At 40.5% G+C, this 20,154-nt stretch overlaps 1 non-coding gene across 1 annotated transcript; it reads right to left on the minus strand.

Moving 5' to 3' along the window:
- Window positions 1–327: 327 nt before the first annotated feature.
- On the minus strand, window positions 328–429 carry LOC112209068 (U6 spliceosomal RNA). The gene has a single exon (XR_002943748.1). It is a non-coding gene; the product is annotated as a U6 spliceosomal RNA (small nuclear RNA).
- Between the last annotated feature and the right edge of the window lie 19,725 nt (window positions 430–20,154).

Here is a 20,154-nt window from a genome sequence, read left to right on the forward strand (position 1 = left end):
TTGATGTTTGCATTTTGATGGTGCAAAAGCAATGCTGGTTAAAACTGCTGGCGCTTTAGCATGAAACAAGGCAATGACACCTAACTCTACTAATAGTCATTGCATTCTTTGATGTCATGCACTCACGGGGGGAAAAAGCCAATTTTAATGAAGAATGGTCTTGAAAGAATCAATAAAATTATTACTATTATTAAATCTCAACCTTAAATATATATATGTTTTGGTTTTGGAGAAGGAGTTGGGGGTAGGATTTGAAGCCAGAAGTTTTCTCAGTTAGGCAAGTTACCTCACTCAGTTTCCATACCCATAAACATTAGAAAAGGAAAGCAAAATATAGAACTCTGCACAAATTTGCATATCATCTTTGTGCAGGGGGCCTGCTTGTCTGCGTCATTCCAATTTTAGTATAAGTGCTGCTGAAGCGAGCACAGTGTACATGTTTTTAATATTCTGTGACACAAAATGAGAAGCACATATAAAGTACTTCTGCTGTGTACCAAAGCATGACAGTTGTCAGGAGGATAAGAACTTTTGTAGTTATTTGTGTTAATCTCTGTAATCCTAGCACTTTGGGAGGCTGAGGCAGGCGAATCACCTGAGGTCAGGAGTTAGAGACCAGCCTGGACAATATGGTAAAACTCTGTCTCTACTAAAAATACAAAATTAGCTGGGCATGGTGGCATGCACCTGTAATCCCATCTACTTGGGAGGCTGAGGCAGGAGAATCACTTGAACCAGGGAGGCAGAGGTTCCTGTGAGCCAAGATCATGCCACTGCACTCCAGCCTGGGCAACAAGAGGGAAACTCTGTCTCAAAAACCAACCAACCAAACAAACCAAAAAAACCCATCAGGATGGGGGGTTACCTTATCCTACAGTGACCCAACTTATAATAATGCAACTTCTTTTCATTTTATTTTGCTCTGGCTTCTGTAGCCAAGTCTATAAACTCGAGGCCAACTGGAGTTGGAATGAGGCATCTGCTAGCCTGGCCATCTGCCATGCTCTTGAGCATCTTTGTGCTACAGACAAACAAACCAGAACAAAGGGATTCACTGCAGAGAGACAGTGCTCCAACCCTATGACATGGCTATCATTGCCCCACGAAAGCCTTAGGATCCTGGCTTACCCATCCGCTCTTGTTGAAGAAGGATTGCTTTTCAGTTTAAGTCATTACTTCTGTTTTGCTCTAGTACTTACAGAAAGAGAACCGACAAACCTGAAATGACCCTTCTGTGAACAAGGTTTTACACTGGGATTTGAAATACCGGAAAAGTTGTGTCCCTAGAAAAGTAACTCTAGCCTTAACATCAGCAAAATGAGGATTTATTTTTATTTTTATTTATTTCTGCATTCAGAGAGGAATGATGATGTCATCCATGTCCTTACACACATCTTAATTTGTGGATTTTTTCTTACTTAACTCTCTTAATTGGATGAAAGTATGCAGCTGATGATTTATGGATCGCTAGTTGTGCCAGGCATCTTTTTAAATATGCACAGCTGCTCTGCAGTAGTTTAACTTGGCAGATAGTATTAAACCATTGAGTTGTGTCATTTATTTGTACATGCATACAATAGCCTCCTTGTACAGGTTCTTCCAAAATCTCTACAGGAATGGTTTAGGACCATGCATTTAAAGAGTCTCAGAAAGTATTCTTTTGGAAGATTTTCAGTTTCCAGAATAAAGAATGAGATAGCATTTTGCGATGTTGCTAAGTTCCCAAGGGAATCACAGAGACAGGCTGAAGTGGAGAGGCTAACAGAGTGAGAGGTCTCCAGTGTACATTTGGGAACTCCAATTTCAGTGGCCGTTTAGGCAATGTAGGACATGTTACTGCTGACAACACTCTCACTTTCACTATAACACATCTCAGGGAAGCAGCTGAAAGAGGTGGGTGATCTAATACAAGTTGTTGCAGGCATAAATAACTTGAGAAGTTCTGTTGACAATAAAAGTCTGGCATTCACAGTAGTGAACAATGTTATCTTCAAATTCAAAGGACCCTGAGATTTGTCACTGTCATCCTTTGTAGTCAAGGATGATACTGTTGACACTGTGGCTATCCCTGTATGTAAGTGTGGCTGAAAATACCCGAATGTGACAGATGATAAGGGCTTTCTGCAGAGCATACATGATAAATCTTTTTTTTTTTTTTTTTTGGTTTGTATCTCTTGGTCTCCCAGGGCATAGCTGGCCTTGTCACAAAGTCATCGTGTCTTTGTCTGCAGCAGAACCTGCTGCTCTGGCACTGGCCTCTTGGCTCTTGCATTCCAAAAACGTGGCTTGAATAGCTAGAATGTCTCTCTCCTGAACTATTATGAAGATTACACCTCCTACCTGATCTGCTTACTATCTCCCATGCCAAAGCAAGCCAGGCACATGCCACAGCTCCTTCCCACGCTGTGACTTCTGTGAGAATTATGTTGAGGTGGGCAGTATTTCTCAATAGCTTCATTCACTGGTGATTTTATTCTGCCATTTGACATTTTTGAGTGTTCTCAACTGGAAACATCTTAGGTGCTGAGATAATTCCTCCTGCACGCCCCTTCTCAGTTTTGCCTGACCCAGGAATAGGAATAGGAAAAGCAGAGGAGCTGAGATATGCCTCTCCTGTAGGTGGAATAGTCTGACATTATACAGTTTGTTGAGGAAAAACAACCGTTTAAACTGATTAAAAAATTGTTTCCATATCAGGCTGGTATTAGACTGTTTTCACACTGGTATAAAGACATACCTAAAACTGGGTGATTTATAAAGGAAAGAGGTTTAATTGACTCACAGTTCTGCATAGCTGGGGAGGCCTCAGGAAACTTACAGTCATGGTGAAAAGTGAAGGGGAAGCAGGCAACTCTTCACCAGGTGGCAGGGAAGAAAGCAAGCACAGGGGAAATTGCCACTTATAAAGCCATCAGATCTCATGAGAACTTGCTCACTATCATGAGTAAACCATGAGGGAAACCGCCCCCATGATCCAATCATCTCCCACCAGGTCTTTCCTTTGACATTACAATTCCAGATGAGATTTGGGTGGGGACACAGAGCCAAATCATATCAAGCCTGTACTCCAGATATTTTTTTTAAAGCTGAAAGTCCCCAAAAGCTCATCTCTGGAGCCTGATCCTGGGCGTTGCTGAGCCACTGCAAATATCTTAGAGAGCCTTTCTGTGCTAGTGGCTCAGATGACTCATATTGGGCAGTGATTAGATGAGAGCATGGGCAGCATTGGGATCTCATGCTGATAGCAAGCACTGCTAGCAGTTGGTTACTTTGCCTCTTTGGCTTTTACCCGTGGGTTCAGGATGGGGATTATGAAGGCTATTAAAAGGGCTCCTTGACGGTCCCTTAGTCTTAAAACCTCCTGCAGGAGGAACTGCAGATTCTCTCAGACTCTCAGATAGGGAAACCCAAAAAGCCTTACTAGCGATTTAACCTTTGAGTAAATTGCCTTATCAGCTCTTCTTTGAGAAGACCCTCAACTAAGAGTAGTTCCACGCATAACAAAGCTGTGATGAGGTTAGCTGAGACATAAGAGGGATGAGAAGCGAGACCCAGTCTGGGTCACTGGGCCTCCCCAGAGGGGAAAGGCCTGACCCAGGGCATCCACGAGCAGCAAAGGGATACTTGGTGTCCAAGAAAGAACACCCAACCAGGAGAGAGAAGGGGGACCTGAAAGTAGGAAGGGGGAGGAGCTAAAGACATACTTTGTCCACATCACAATTTTGCCTCTCTTTGGTTTGAGGTTATCCAGTATAGTCCTATCTGACATAATTTTTGAAGCCGTTTCTCCAAGGAATGTCTCTGAATCAGCTTTAAGCTCTCTTTGGTCCTCCAAGGACACTAGAAGTCAGGCAGAGATTCCTTAAGATCCAGTGTATATATCAACAGCCTCTGATCTCCTAGTTATCCTGTTTTTTTGAGAAGAGCTAAGAGGAAAGGGAATAAGGGTAAGCCAGCATCTAGTATGAGGAATGCTTTGTTATTCCCGTAATATAGATAAGGAAACTGAAGTTTAGTTATTGAACCAGGAGCACCTAAGAGCTAAGAAGCAAAGCTGAAATTGAAACTGAGACCTATCTGCTAAGGTGAGCAGCTCCGCAAGTTAGCTCCATTCAGAAAGCTGCCTGAATTTTATTCCTCCTATTCTGTCACAGAGCTTTAGGGTTATTCTCAAAAGTTCTGACTATACCAAGAAGATAGCACGTTCTCCTCATGAAGTTCAAGAGACCATTAACTAAAGAATGGGCCTCAACTCTATCTCTAATGGCCTACTAAAATAGTAAAGAGTAGTATTGCTACAGTGGTACCATTTTATTTTACTTATTTATTTATTTATTTATTTATTTATTTATTTATTTATTTTGAGACAGAGTCTCGCTTTGTCACCCAGGCTGGAGTGCAGTGGCACGATCTCAGCTCACTGTAATCTCTGCCTTCCATGTTCAAGAGATTCTTGTGCTTTTAAATACTACCTCTGTCCATTGGCTTTTTTTGAAGGTATCATGCAAAATTTGCTTGTTTGGTTTGTTGAGACGAAGTAATACCCTTAACCTCCACTATGTGTGTTGAACAAGAGGTCAGAAGGAAATAGTCTCTGAGGTAGCTCTTGCAAGAAGATCTTAATAAGTTTGGGTTGATAGGCATCCAAGAGTTTACTGATTTTAAGGATGCCATCCCTCTAAAATTAATGTATGCCCAATAGGTTATCCCATGTAGTTTCCTTCCTTTTCCATTGAATTTCTAAGTGTTGATTGTCACCATCTTCATGACATGAGACACAATGGGGCCTCAAGACTCAGCTACTCAAGAAGCTGAAGCAGGAGAATTGATTGAACCCAGGAGGCAGCGGTTGCAGTGAACTGAGATTGCACCACTGCACTCCAGCCTGAGTGACAGAGTGAGACTTCATCTCAAAGAAAAAAAAAAAAGAAAATCATAAGGAAAATATATTTACTATTCATTGAATGGAGGTGGATCATCAGAGAGGTCTTCATCCTCTTTATTTTCATGTTGAGTGGGCTGAGGAAGAGCAAAAGCAAGAGGAGGATGGGAGGGGTTGGTCTTACTGTTTCAGGGGTGGCAGAGGCAGAAATCCACATACAAGTGGACCCATGCAGTTCAAACTTGGGTTGTTCAAGGGCCAACTGTATTATTTTAGCTAGCCGCAATGTTCTCAGATTTTAAAAAATCAGCATTCTTTTTACAAACGGAAAAATGCAGAATTAATATTTAGAGGCAATTAGGCATCCTTGTCACAGTTTGGCTCTCAAACCCATTTCCTGGATTTTGTTCCCTGTGCTCCTCATATTCATTCTTTCCTATTCCCTCTTGCACACATGTATTTTTTTTAAAGACCCTGCTGCTCAAAATCCGGGGCCATGCAGAGCAGAAAGGATGAGTATGGACTGAAACTGAGTCAAACTAGAGAGTTTTTTGCTATGATGATTTTGTCTTATTTTCAATATCATTTGTATCATTAACAAAACTTCTTGTGTACTTAGAATATATAGGGAAAAATATCAGAGATGTTAAGAAATACAATACAGATTTCTATCTCTAATCTCTGGCTTTCTCATTTAGAGGAGCTGAAGCTCCCATGGAAAGATAATGTCAAGAACTGTGAAAGGTCTGAGATTTTTACCCTAGAGTGTCATGGATGCTGGCAGAAGACACAGGACTCCTGGGTCACACATAAATGCCTTTATTATACCCATAGCAATAGTCACAGTACCAACTGTGACTTTTGTGTCACTTCTTGTGACTTCCCCAGGCCCCAATTCCCACCAGGTGACACAGATGACCATTTGACACCAGCACATGACGTAAGTTGCATTATAGGAGAGAAACCTGGTGCTTAAGGAACCCATGTCTTAATGGGCAGCAGGCATACCTGCCCTTTTCTCCAGAGACAGACTTCGTTTTCATATTTTAAGGCTATCCCCTGTATAAACATCCTTGTAATCATAGTTCAGAATAAACGCAGTCAGTATCTCTGCTGGCAAGAGATGCAGAGACATGGAAACCTCCGGACAACTGTCTCCAGCAGATATAAGGCAGTAGAATCATGCATCACTTAATAACAGAGATGTTGTGACAAATGCATCATTAGGTGATTGTGTCATTGTGCGAACATCATAGAATGTACTTACACAAACCTAGACGGTAGAGCCTACTACACACCTAGGCTATATGGTATAGCCTATTGCTCCTAGGCTACAAACCTGTACAACATGTCACTGTGCTGAATACTCCAGGCAACTGCAACACAATGGTAAATATTTGTCTATCTGAACATATCTATACATAGAAAAGGTACATTAAAAAATATGGTGTGATAATCTTATGAGACCACTGTCATACATGCGGTCTGTCGTTGACTAAAACATCATTATACGGTGCATGACTATGTATGCCACGTGCTACACAAGTACCAGAAACACTAAATATGACAAACATTCACCTTCTGAGTAAGAAGTGAGCAGCTGGGTGTGGTGGCTCATGCCTGTAAACCCAGCACTTTGGGAAGCCGAGGCGGGTGGATCACTGGATGTCAGGAGTTCGAGATCAGCCTGGCCAACATGGTGAAACCCCATCTGTACTAAAAATACAAAAAATTAGCCAGGCATGGTGGCATGTGCTTGTAGTCCCAGCTACTCGGGAGACTGAGGCAGGAGAATCGCTTGAACCTGGGAGGTGGAGGTTGCACTGAGCCGAGATCGTGCCACTGCACTCTGGCCTGGGTGACAGAACGAGACTCCGTCTAAAAAAAAAAAAAAAAAGAACTGACCACTGGAGGCTGTGCAATCTAGGAAGGCAGCTGGGCCAGGGAAGGGAGAAACTGGGCCAGGGAAGGTGGAGATCACTTTTACTTATTCAAGTAGGTGTGAAGACAGGCAATGCAGTTGAAAACCTACAAAAGACAAGTTTGGTGGAAGGGAAAGTTCATGTAGGAAAGCTGAGGGAGGTTAGGATTGGTTTCTGGAAGGCCTGGAGAAACTTTCCCACTGTAATGAGGAGGAATAGTAACAGTGCTAACCGGCAACACAGAGGAGGATAGGCCAGAGTCGGGGAGGTTAGGGGCAAGGCAAGGAGACGAAGGGAAGGTATTGCAGGGGTCTGAGCATGAAGTGTGGAATACCTGAATTTTTTCCACATGGGATATATACCTGTATTTACTCAATTTTATTTTCTTCACTAAAAAGTACCAAGGCAAACTTGGTAGATAATTTTGTATGTTTGAGGATTGATTTATAGTATCATTAATAAGTCTATTACCTTACGTGGCACTTCATAACCTTTCTCATCCAAGAGGGTGTCATCCACATGTGTTTAGAGCTGGTTTCTGCCATACATTTTGGGATCAGGCACTTCCCTGAAGGTGTTAGGGGTCAGGTCTAGAGAAGCTCATGGGCGTACCCTTCTGGCAGGATAAGGGAGAGATTTGGTGTGGTGCAGACTGATAGACGTGACACCTATTGCACATAGAAGACCAGTTACAGTACCAGGTTCAATGCGAGAAAGTTAGTTTAAAGGACACATCCTCAAGAAGACGTAGGGTACTAACAAGCAAATGGCTTAAACAGAGGAGCCCTTGATAAAGTAAGTGCTAAATAGCTATTTCCTTAACCTTAACTGGAGATTGGAATTCTGTGTTCTATAGTGGTTTCTTATGATTCTTATGTAATAATCTTGGCTCCTTGGTTGTAAGAAATGCGGGCAAGTCTCACACCTGCCTCTCCAAAAATGAATGAAGTGACACCTTAAATGTTCCCCAGGCTTGCATCACCCTCTGGGGGCCTCCCACAATCCTGGGTCCTCAGCGATTCTACGGTGAGGCCACTAGATCACAATCGAAGGCTTTGGCAGACCACCATGTAAGCAAACTCCTAAATATTTTTAACAGACCCAAGACTGACAGGAGTCAAACTTTATATATTAAGGGGGTATTAAAACACAGCTATTTCCAATAATTCATTATGCACATACTCATAAACACTTTACACTTGTCACAGAACATATACCTGTAGTGTGCTTTCCAGCGGGGACTAAACAACACTTTATGAGAACGCTGGTGGTGTTTTTTGATGTCAAGAACCCCAAGGTTCCAGCAGTGAAGGGGCATCGCAGTTGGTAGTCTTTTTAATGGGAAGTCCCCTGGCCTTTGGCTGCCTATGGTGTGTCAGCCACAAGTTGGGAACCACTGCACTTGGTGAAGGAGCAATTTCCCCCATGGCCTTACTCAGACCCATCATTAGACATTTCCCTGAAAGTGAGCCTGGAAGTTTGCATAGCAGCCAGTGTAAGCCTTCAGGGAGAAGTGGAGTGAATATCGCAGGCTCATGTCAAGAAAAGGAATCATCTGTCACATGTGAAAAAAGCAGTCAAAGTGCCAGTGTACTAATGGAAAATGACCGCGCCCAAAGCATTGTCTTTCATTGTGGATACCAAGCTTAAAAAGGAATATATATTTTTCAAGTGTACAGAGGAGAGATGCATTCAGAATAGGTTAGTAAGGCGACCCAAGCCATGTCACCTTGGGAGCAGTCGAAGGAATAGGATGCATGTGGAAAGACCTGGGAGGCCATGCTAGTTGCCCTCAAATATTTTGAGGGTTGTCAAGAGGAAGATTTCCCCAGGAGCATGGTAGGCAGAAATCAACAATAAAGGATGGAAACCACGAAAAACAGATTTATAACAGAGAGGGGGTCAAGGGGAACCCGGCCTAATAGCACTTTTCAAGAATGGAACAGGTGGCTTAGGAGATATTGACTTCTGTGTCATTTGAGACATTCAAGCCTTGACATCACAACCACATTGAAAGAATATTGCAACAGGACTCGAGCAGCTGATCATGGAATTAAGCGACTTTAATTTTCAACCCTAGGACTCTGTGATTCTGTGTACACAGAACTCAAATCTTAAGTAGAGTGTCCTTGTGAAACCCCTACAACTTTGATTGAAAATATATACTGAATTAAAATCTGTATGGTAATAAGTTTCTTTTTAGTGAACAGGAAACATGCCAAAGTATATCTTAACATTCAGTTGTAGATAATTATGTGAGCTGATTTTGTGTCAATGAATCTGAAGGTCTGATTTGGTATTAGAAAATCATACGACACCCCAAGCTTTCTCCTAGGAAGTTGACTTTTCCATTTTTAGCATTTCATTTGGTAGTCTGTCATCACCTATAACACACACGTGCATACACATACAAATGCTGCTATAATTAACATTTTGGGTTCCTTTATCATTTTTTAAACCTCAAACTTTTTGTTATGTAATGCACACTTATTTGAAGACATCTCCTGTTGAAAATCACAGAGGTCACAGGTAGAAATGCTGTATATCCAGCACTGGTAAGGCAAATCTATGTATATTGAACTACTGAGAATACGTACAAAAATTAGGTAGAAATTAGAGAAAACAGCTCTAAGGATTGACAAAAAAAAGTAGAAAGAGTAGGAAAAGTTGCTCTGCTCCAAAGAGATAGGATTGAAAGGTTTTTGCTTGGTGTCCTAGAAGATAATTTCCCTTCCTTCTGCTTCATCAGGGTAGAGGAGATGAGAGGAGCAGGTATCAGGGTCCCTGACTCTTAGGGATTCTCAGCCTAGAGACTGGTTTACTGTACTTGCTTGCTTGCTTTATGGTCAACAGTTGACTTTGCATCTCAGAGGAGCTGTGAAAGGGCTCAGAGAGATTCTTTACTCTTTCTCTACATCAGAGGCCAGAAAGAGATAGAAGAGAATTAGGAGCAAATGTATTTGTTTCCTTGCCACCCAAACTAGCATCAAAATATGCTGAAGGCCAGGGTGGCCTGAGCTCCTCCATGACCCATGGCGCTTAACAAAACATCTGCAGAGGAAAGTGTACCAGGGCAGAGGGGACTTTTCCACAAAGCACGGTCATGCCCTGCACAACCACTGAGGAATGAAGTATTTAGGAATCTTGTGGGAAAACTCAACAAATTCTGAAGACAGAAAGGCACACAATAAATGGTGTTCTGTTAGGGTGTTGCTAATGTTGATGACACTCAGAAGTAAGGAAAAAGAGGATATTCTCACATTTCAGAAGATTCTGGAATAGAGCCAATTCCTGGTGTTTCTTTGTTGTTCTAAAAAGAAAAGCTTTTTTTGTCTCTGTTTTCCATATAGCATCAAAGAATTGAGTAACCATCTTTATCAATTAAAAACATAATTGATCCCTGCAGCCTGGCTATTGCGCAGACAATCTCCCACTCTCTTTCCCGAGAGGTGTCTGTCCCCGCAGATGTGGGCTAGCAAGGCTGGCACTTGGTGACTGTGAGATTGCCTTGAAACTGGTGACTAGAAATTCTTTTGTTACACTACTTTTAACTTAGGTTTTATCTATGGGACCTTGACATTTTTAATACTTTAGGCATTTCTGCATGCTTAAAAAAGGTAGCCCTAATCTTATTGCTAGCTAAGGAGTGTGTGACACTTATACCTATACTACCTGGAGAGCTTGATTCATAGGTGCTGCTCATCCTGTATTGGTGTCCTGCTGTCCCTTTTCCCCAGTCCCTGCACCCCACCCCAGCATCCTCTCCATAGCTCCCTGAAGGAGTCATACTGTTTTCTTGTTCCCTGAGAGCATTCTATTGGTAAAAGTTCTGTCTGTCTTCAACTACAGGAAGAACTGTGGGTTTCTCTGGATTCTACGGGCACCTGGCAGGCATGAGAGCACTCTCAGAGACAGGGCTTTGGTGGGCTATGAATGGAATGCCCTCTGAGTTCCCCTGAAAGGAGGATGGGAAACTCTAGATCCCTAACTGCCCTCAGGGTACCCAGGACTCGCTGAAATGATCCAAACTCAGAAGGTGAGTGCTCATACATAGGGCCATAGGGGCTGAGGTAAAACAGGGTGAGTCTAGCCATCCTGATAATGTCTGAGGGGAATTTAAGAGCATAAAAATTAGCCCAGTCAGTGAAAGAAAAAATCAGATTAATAGTGACTAATTGTTTGGTCCTGCACTTGCTCTACAGAAATATAATGCAAGTTACATATGTAATTTTGAATGTTCTAGTAACCACATCAAAAATAATAAAAAGAAACAGATGAAGTTAATTTTAATATTATATTTTATTTAACCCAACATGTCTAAAATATTATTACTTTCTTCCAAACAAGCAAAAGCTGAAGGAATGTGTCACCACTAGACTGGCCTTACAGGAAATGCTCAAAGGAGTTCTACATCTGGAAGTGAAAAGACAATAATCACCATCATGAAAACACACAAAAGTATTAAACTCACTGGTAAAGCATATACACAAAGGCGAAAGAGAAAAGAATGAAAACTTATCACTACTGAAAACCATCACATCATGATGATAAATAGTAAGAGAGGAAGAAAGCAACAAAGGATACATAAAACAACCAGAAAACAATTAACAAATTAAGAGGAGTAACTCATTACCTATCAATAATACCTTGAACATAAACAGCTTAAATTCCCCACTTAAAAGATACAGACTGGCTGAAAGGATTAAGAGGAAAAAAAACATGACCCACCTATGTACTGCCCACAAGAAACTCACTTCACTTATAAAGACATACATAGACCAAAAGTGAATGGATGGAAAAGATTCTGCACAGACAGAAACAAAAAATAAGCAGGAGTAACTGTACTTAACATCACATGAAATAGACTTTAAGTCAAAAACTGTTAAAAGAGACAAAAGTTACTATGTAATGATAAAAGGATCAAAAGGATCCTTCAGCAAAAGGATATAAAATTGTAAATAAATATGCACCCAACAGAGGAACACCCAGATACATAAAGCAATTATTGTTAGATCTAAAGGGAGATATAGACTCCAATACAATAATAGGAACTTTAGCACCTCACTCTCAGAATCGCACTGATCATCTAGAAAGAAAATCAACAAGGCAACATTGTATTTCAGTTGTATTTCGAATGGACCCAACAGGCATTTACAGAACACTTCATCCAACAGCTGCAGAATGCACATTCTTTTCATCAGCACATGAAACATTCTCCAGGATAGACCATATCTTAGGCCACAAAACAAGTCTTAATGTATTTAAAATAATTAAAATCATATCAAGTATCTTTTCTGAGCACAATGGAATAAAACTAAAAATCACTAACAAGAGGAACTCTTGAAACTCTTGAATACATGAAAACTTAACAACATGCTCCTGAGTAAACAATGAGTCAACAAAGAAATTAAGAAGAAAATTTAAAAGTTTCTTGAAACAAAAGAAAATAAAAACGCAACATATCTGAATTTATGAGTTACAGCTACAGCCAATCTAAGAAGGAAGTTTATAGAAATAAACACCTACTTTATAAAAGTAAGGAGATTTCAAATAAACAACCTAATGTAGGAGCTAAGAAAAGTTTATCTCAGGGAGGTAGAAAGTAGGATGATGATTACCAGAGGCTGGGAAGGGGGTTAGGAGGTTGTAAAGAGGTTGGTTAATGGGTACGAAAGTACAGTTAGGTGGAAGAAATAAGTTCTGGTGTTTGACAGCACAGCAGGGTAACTATAGTTTACAATAATTTATTGTAATAGCCAGAAGATTTGAAACTTTTCCAACACAAAAAAATAATAAATGTGTGAGGAGACTGATATCCTAATTACTCTGATTTGATCATTACACATTATATTCATGTATCAAAATATCACATATGGAGGTGGGGCAAGATGGCGAAATAGAAGGCTCCACCTGTCGTCCCGTCCCCGCTGCCCCCCCACCGCCCTGCAAGGACACCAAGTTAAGAACTATCTATATAGAAAAAAATACCTTCGTAAGAACCAAAACTCAGGAGAGCACTCATAAGTACCGGGTTTTAACTTCATATCACTGAAAGAGGCACTGAAGAGATACAAAAAACAGTCCTGAATCGCCACTGAATTGCCAAGACGCCACCCCTGCCCCACCCCAGGCAGCAGTGAGTCCTAGTGTCGAACTAAGCTCAGAGATGGTGGACTCATGGGGCATGCGACATACTGAGACACCAGCTGAGGCAGCCAAAGAAGTGCTGGCATCACCCCTCCTCTAGTCCCAGACTGCACAGCTCACAGCTTCAAAAGAGACCTTCTCCTTTCACTTGAGGAGAGGAGAGGGAAGAATGAGGAGGACTTTGTCTTACATCTTGGATACCAGCTAAGCCACAGTAGGATATGGCACTGGTCAGACTCATGAGGCCTCCATTCCAGGTCCTTGCCCCAAGACAGTGTTTCTAGACACACCCTGGTCCAGAAGGGAACCCCGTGCCCTGAAGGAAAGGACCCAGTCCTGGCAACATTTATCACTTGCTAACTGAAGAGCCCTTGGGCCCTAAATAACCAGCAGTGATAGCCAGGTACTACATCAAGGGCCTTGGTGAGCCTCTGAGACGTGCTGGCTTCAGGTATCAACACTGCCACAGTGGGTAAAGTACCAAGTGGGCTCCTAGGGTCCACGATTCCAGGACTTGATTCTTGGATGGCATTTCTGAACCTGCCCTGGGCCACAGGGGAGCCTGCTGCCCTGAAGTGTGATTACCAGGCTAGGCAGCATTCACCACAAGCTGACTTAAGAGATCTTGGGCCTTAGGAGATCAACTGTGGTAGTCTGGCAGTACTCCTCATGGCCGGGGATGATGGTGCCTACCAGGGGCAGGGGTGTCCTCTGCTTTTAGAAAGGGGAGAGAAGAGTGGGAAGGACTGTGTCTTATGGTTTGAGTGCCAGCTCAGCCACAATACAATAAAATACCAGGTAGACTTCTAAGGTTTTTGAGTCTAGTTCCTGACTCCTGGATGGCACTTCTGGACCCACCCGGGGCCTGGAAAATCTTGCTGCCCTGAGGGGAAGAACACAGGCCTGGCTGGCTTTGCCACCTGCAGATTGCAGAGCCCCAGGGCCTTGAGCAAACATAGACAGTAGTCAGGGAGTGGTTATAGCAGGTCTTGGGTGAGACCCAGCACTGTGGCTTCATTATGAGTTTAGTCATAATGGTTGTGGTCACAGGGGTACTCGTGTTACTCCACCCCCCAGCTTTAGGTGGCTCAGAACAGAGAGACTCTGTATGTTTGGGAGTAAGTAAGGGGAAAGAACAAGAGTCTCTGCCTGGTAATCCAGATAATTCTCCTGGATCTTGTCCAAGACTATCAAGGCAGTATCTCTATGAGACTGCAAGAACCACAGCATTACTGCGCTTGGGGTGCCCCTTAAAGCAAAAGCAGTTTAGATCACAACACCCAAGTCCTTTCAAATATCTGGAAAGCCTTGCTACGAAAGACAGCTATAAATAAGCTCAGATAGTAAAGACTACAATAAATACCTAACCCTTCAATGCCCAGACACCAAAGAACATCTCCTAGCATCAACACCATCCAAGAAAATGTGACCTCACCAAATGATCTAAATAAGGTACCAGGGACCGATCCTGGAGAAACAGAGATACGTGACCTTTCAGACAGAGAATTCAAAATAGCTGTGTTGAGAAAACACAAAGAAATTCAAGATAACACCAAAGGAATTCAGAATTCTATCTGCTAAATTGAAGAAAGACATTGAAATAATTTTAAAAAAAAGAATCAAGCAGAAATTCTGGAGCCAAAAAATGCAATTGGCATACCGAGGAATGTATCAAACCCCTTTAATAGCAGAAGAAAGAATTAGTGGGCTTGAAGACAACATATTTGAAAATACACAGTCAGAGGAGAAAAAAGATCCTGCAGGATCTATATAGAAAATAGCCTCAAAATAGCTTTAAAATAGCCTTAAAAGGGCAAATCTGTAATTGGCCTTAAAGAGGAGGTAGAGAAAGAGATGGGGTAGAAAGTTTATTCAAACGGATAATAGAAAACTTCCCGAACCTACAGAAAGATATCAATATCCAAGTACAACAAGGTTATAGAACACCAAGTAGATTTAACCCAAAGAAGACTACCTCAAGGCATTTAATAGTCAAACTCCCAAAGGTCAAGGATAAAGAAAGGATCCTAAAAGCAGCAAAAGAAAAGAAACAAATAACAAACAATGGAGCTCCGATACTTCTGGCAGCAGACTTCAGTGGAGACCTTACAAGCCAGGAGAGAGCGGCATGGCATATTTAAAGTGCTGAAGAAAAAAACCCTCTTGCCCTAAAATAGTATATCCAGTGAAAATATCCTTCAAACGTGAAGGAGAAATAAAGACTTTCCCAGACAATAGAAGTTGAGGAATTTCATTAATACCAGACCCATCCCACAAGAAATGCTAAAGGGAGTACCTCAATCAGAAAGAAAAGGATATTAATGAGCCATAAATAATTACCTGAAGGTACAACACTGACTGGTAATAGTAAACAGAAAAACACAGAATATTATAACACTGTAACTGTGGTGTGTAAGCTACTCTTATCTTAAGTAGAAAGACTAAAAGATGAACCAATCAAAAATAATAACTACAACAACTTTTCAAGACATAGTACAGTAAGATATAAATAGAAACAACAAAAAGTTAAAAAGTGAGAGATGAAATTAAGGCAAGTTTTTATTAGTTTTCTTTTTGCTTGTTTGTTTATGCAAAGTGTTAAGTTGTTATCAGGGTAAAATAATGGGTTATAATATAGTATTTTCAGGCCTCATGGTAACCTCAAACCAAAAAACATACAACGGACACACAAAAATTAAAAAGCAAGAAACTAAATCATATCACCACAGAAAATCATCTCCACTAGAGGAAGGCAGGAATGAAAGAAAGAAAGAAGAGAAGGCCACAAAACAACCAGAAAACAACTAACAAAATGGCAGGAGTAAGTCCCTACTTATCAATAATGACATTGAATGTAAATGGACTAATTTGCCCTTTGCCTTGACAGGCTCTACACTGCCCTGTGGAAGAGCTGCCTTGGGTGTAGGAATAAGGTTGAAGGCCCTTCCTGGATTCTGAGAATTACCACAAACTGGCATTCCTGGAATACAGGTTTTTGTTTTTATTATTTATTTATTTATTTTTTCGAGAAGAAATCTCACTCTGTTGCCCAGGCTGGAGTGCAGTGCTGTGATCTCGGCTCACTGCAACCTCTGCCCCTCCGGGTTTAAGTGATTCTCCTGCCTCAGTCTCCTGAGGAGCTGGGACCACAGGCACGTGCCACCACGCCCAGTTAAATTTTGTATTTTCAGTAGAGGCCCACCTTACTATGTTGGCCAGGCCGGTCTCGAACTCCTGACCTCGAGTGATCTGCCCACCTTGGTTTTTAATAGTTCTGTCTGGTATCTGTAATCAGAATGGGTTCTCTCCAAAGAAAGGCTGTACCATTGAGGGAAGGAACCTGAACTGAGAAGCAGTAGACAGGAATTCTTATTCTTTATCTGGTGGTCATTAGCTCCAAATAAACTCTTTAACCTATCTTGGTCATTTTCCTCTGTGACCCCTAAGTTCTGATATTTTGTGATTTTGTGTTTATACCAGTGAAACCTTTGTGGTTATAGACTGTATGAAATACCAGTGACAATGAACACTGAGAGTCCTGGAAGGTTGGGGAGAAGGAGCTGAGTGGGTGGGGCTCATATACTAATGGGTAACATGGGGCTGGCGTTCTATCCAGTGGATCAATCAAAAAGCAAAGGAACTGAGCTGGTGGCATAACAGGCAGCTGAGCCAAGATTCAACGGACAGTGGGGGGAGAATGCCAATTCAAGCAGCAGTCAAGCAATATTTATGACTAGATTTTCAAACTGTTAAAAGAGTCTGTGGTCAAGTAAGTTGACCAGTGTTTACAATCTTCTATTTCAGTGGAAGGGTGGGGAGTGTTGGAGAATGGGGCTTCTAAAAGACATTATTAGCATCTCACTACTTAGACAGCATCTGAACACATGAGTAAAGTAGAATATTGAAATTACCTAAATAATGAAATAAAAATCACTTTTATTTCAACCAGCTCAATATTTTATGAAAAATTTCTAGAGATATCCCAGTTCACTTTTTAACATTACCTCTAAACCCAAAAAGTAAAATGAACTTTAATAAACACAGAGTCACAGGTCATGGCTGTCCATAAAACAGGACTAGAACGTGTTTATTCAGGGTTTTCAGGAAGTTTAGTTGATGGATTCAGTTGGAAGCACCATTAATTGTACCTTCTCAATGAACAAAATAACCACCAAATTAACCAAACATTGTGGTTGTAAAGAAACACTATCAGAATAGTACCCTTATATTGTCTTAAGTATCATTTTCAAAATGTTAAAAGTATATAGGTGGGTGTGCACCTCTTAGGATGGTTCTTATAAAACAACAACAACCACCAAAAAATAACAAGTGTTGCTGAGGATATGGAGAAATTGGAAATCTCATGCTTTGCTGGTGGGCCTGTAAAGTGGCACAGCTGCTGTGAAAGACAGTTTGGCAGTTTCTCAAAAAGTTAAACTTGAAACTGCTAAATAACTCAGCAGTTCTATTCCTAGGTATATACACAAAAGAATTTAAAGGAGAGACTTGAACAGAGATTTGTACATCCATGTTCATCGCAGCATCATTCACCATAGCCAAAATGTAGAAACAACCCAAATGTCCATCATGGATGAATGGATAAACAAAACATGGTATGTACATGCAATGGGACATTGTTTAGCCTTACATAGGAAGGAAATTCTGACACATACTACAATATGGAAAAATCCTGAAGACATTATGTTAAGTGAAATAATCCAGTAATAAAATGAAAACATTATACAATTCCACTTATATCAAGTACCTAGTAGAGTCAAATTCACAGTGACAGAAAGTAGAATGGTGGTTACCAGCTGCTGATAGAAGAGAGGAATGGGAAGTTATTCTGAAATGGGTACAAACTTTCTGTTTGGTAAGGTGAAAACACTGGAAATAGATAGTGGTGATGGTTGTACAACAATATGAGTGGACTTAATGCCACTGAATGACACACTTAAAAATACTGAAACTGGTAAATGTTATGAATATTAAACCACAATTTATTTGTGTATGTGCATGTGCATGCATAGACAACACACACAAAATCCTGACCTTCCCTTTTTTCCAGATGTTTTCAGCAGATTTATTCATAATGGCCAAAAAAATGGAAACTGAATGTCCATTAACAGGGCAACTGATAAATAAATTGTAGTATACAATGAATGTTAATATGGTAGGCAGAATTTTAAGATGACCTTCAAGGTTCCCAACCATTGATATACATGCCCTGAATAGTCCCCTCACCTTGAGTGTGGGCAGGACGTGAGGAAGTAATGGGATGTCCCTCCTGTGATATCATTCCTATAATTAAGTTGTGTTATTTGGCCTAGGTGAGGGGATTTTTTTTATTGAGGTAATTATATACCTACATATATATATTTTTTGTATATATACATATTATATACATATATATATAGATTTTATATATAGATAAAATTTACCATCTTTACCATTTCTAAGTGTACAGTTCAATGGTAATAAATAAATTTATATTCTTTTTTCTCCTTCCTCCCTCCGCTTCCCCCTTCTTGGCCTCTGGTAACTACCAATCTATTCTCTGTCTTCATGAGATCCACTTTTTTCACTTCCACATATGAATGAGGACATGCAATATTTGTCTTTCTGTGCTTCGACCTTACCTTTGTGCACATCGGGCAAGTGGTTCGTCTTCCCAGGTATGAAGGGAGTGTCATTTCCTTTTCTCCAAAACTTCCTTTCAAACAGAGAGGATAATTACCAGCAATAAAGGATACTTGGCACAAATTTGGAGCCAAATCCCCTTCCCCTTGGTTTAAAGACCATTTGTGTACAAAATGGCCAGTCTGAAGTTGGGGATACAGGTTAAAAAGAAGAAGAAAAATCCTGTGCAACTTCAGAGAGCTTACACTCGTGGCCAAATGGAACAAGTTTCTTTTTTATTTGGTACATAAATTTGTCCTAAGCAATGCACTCAAAGGGAAAATTCCCAAACAGCAGTGCTGGGTCTAGAGTCATTTGTCAAATTAATCATGATGTATTTTCTTGCCTTGAATAGTGTCGGCTGGAATATGTTACATTCCATCCTAGGAAGGGAATCCAAGTGAAGAATTCCTAACCAACAATTTTTCAGTCTACAGAAAGAGTGAGAGTCCAAGTCCTTTCATTACTGTTCACAACACTTTTTCCATGGTCTTTCAGTTGGGAAGATACCGTCAAATGGCAGAATTAGGATTGAAACCTCATACAGAGTTATGAAACCAACACAGTGTTAGTGTTAAGGGAGACCAGGATTCTAATTAGAGGCAATGCTGGGTTTGGTACAAGATAACCACTTAGGGAAAATGGAAAAATAATGTCAGGCCTGATAAATATCTGACAAAAACTTAAAGAAAGAGTCCAAATGCTTAACTCAGTCTTTTTTCTGATACTGCATCTGAAGTATGTGGATCATCTGATAATGACATTTCAGCATTCGGCCATATAATAGTTGACAAAGTAATGTACTTCACACTGAAAGCTGTAAAACTATAGTGAATTATAAAATTAGATATCAATTTGAATACTACACAATTTTTAAAATGTAAAATTTTGTAATATGGAAATGTTATGTTCATTTACTTCATTTGAAGTATGTCAATATTCTATTTGACTCAGCAAACATAATCTAGTCACCTTGCTCATGAATGTCCACAGGAAAAAAATAAATTTGGCTATCAACTAATTTCTCTAGTTTCTGAATGTTATTAGTTATGAGTTTTTTCTCCTCCTCTTCCAAATTTGGACCTAATATTAGGACAAGGGACATATATATCTCTACATAAAAAGCAGAGGGCTGGAAATTTTCTGATCATTTGAATTTTAAAAAACATTCCCCATGGAATGTACAACCAATTGAAGCAATATTTTTAAAGAAAATACATTTTTCTTAATGTATCATGTTAATTCCCTCTATTCTTGTCTTGTTTGAATGTGAGTAAGCAGTCCATTGGAAAAAAAAAAAGATATTTTCCTGTTGTAGTAAAGAATCATATCATCTAGCTTTTTGGGATTGGTGTAGAATCCAGACATCCTTTATACTATGTAATATGATGACTAGAATTTAACCTAAGTGATTAGCCAATGCACTAGATTAAAAGTGAATGAATCCACTCAAGAGACAGGTAAGCACACAGGCAAAGCAGTCATCCTTAGCATCTAACTCTTACCTTTTAGGTTCATGTGAGC

This window comes from Pan troglodytes, chromosome 3, assembly GCF_028858775.2.
Source record: "Pan troglodytes isolate AG18354 chromosome 3, NHGRI_mPanTro3-v2.0_pri, whole genome shotgun sequence".
NCBI lineage: Eukaryota > Metazoa > Chordata > Mammalia > Primates > Hominidae > Pan > Pan troglodytes.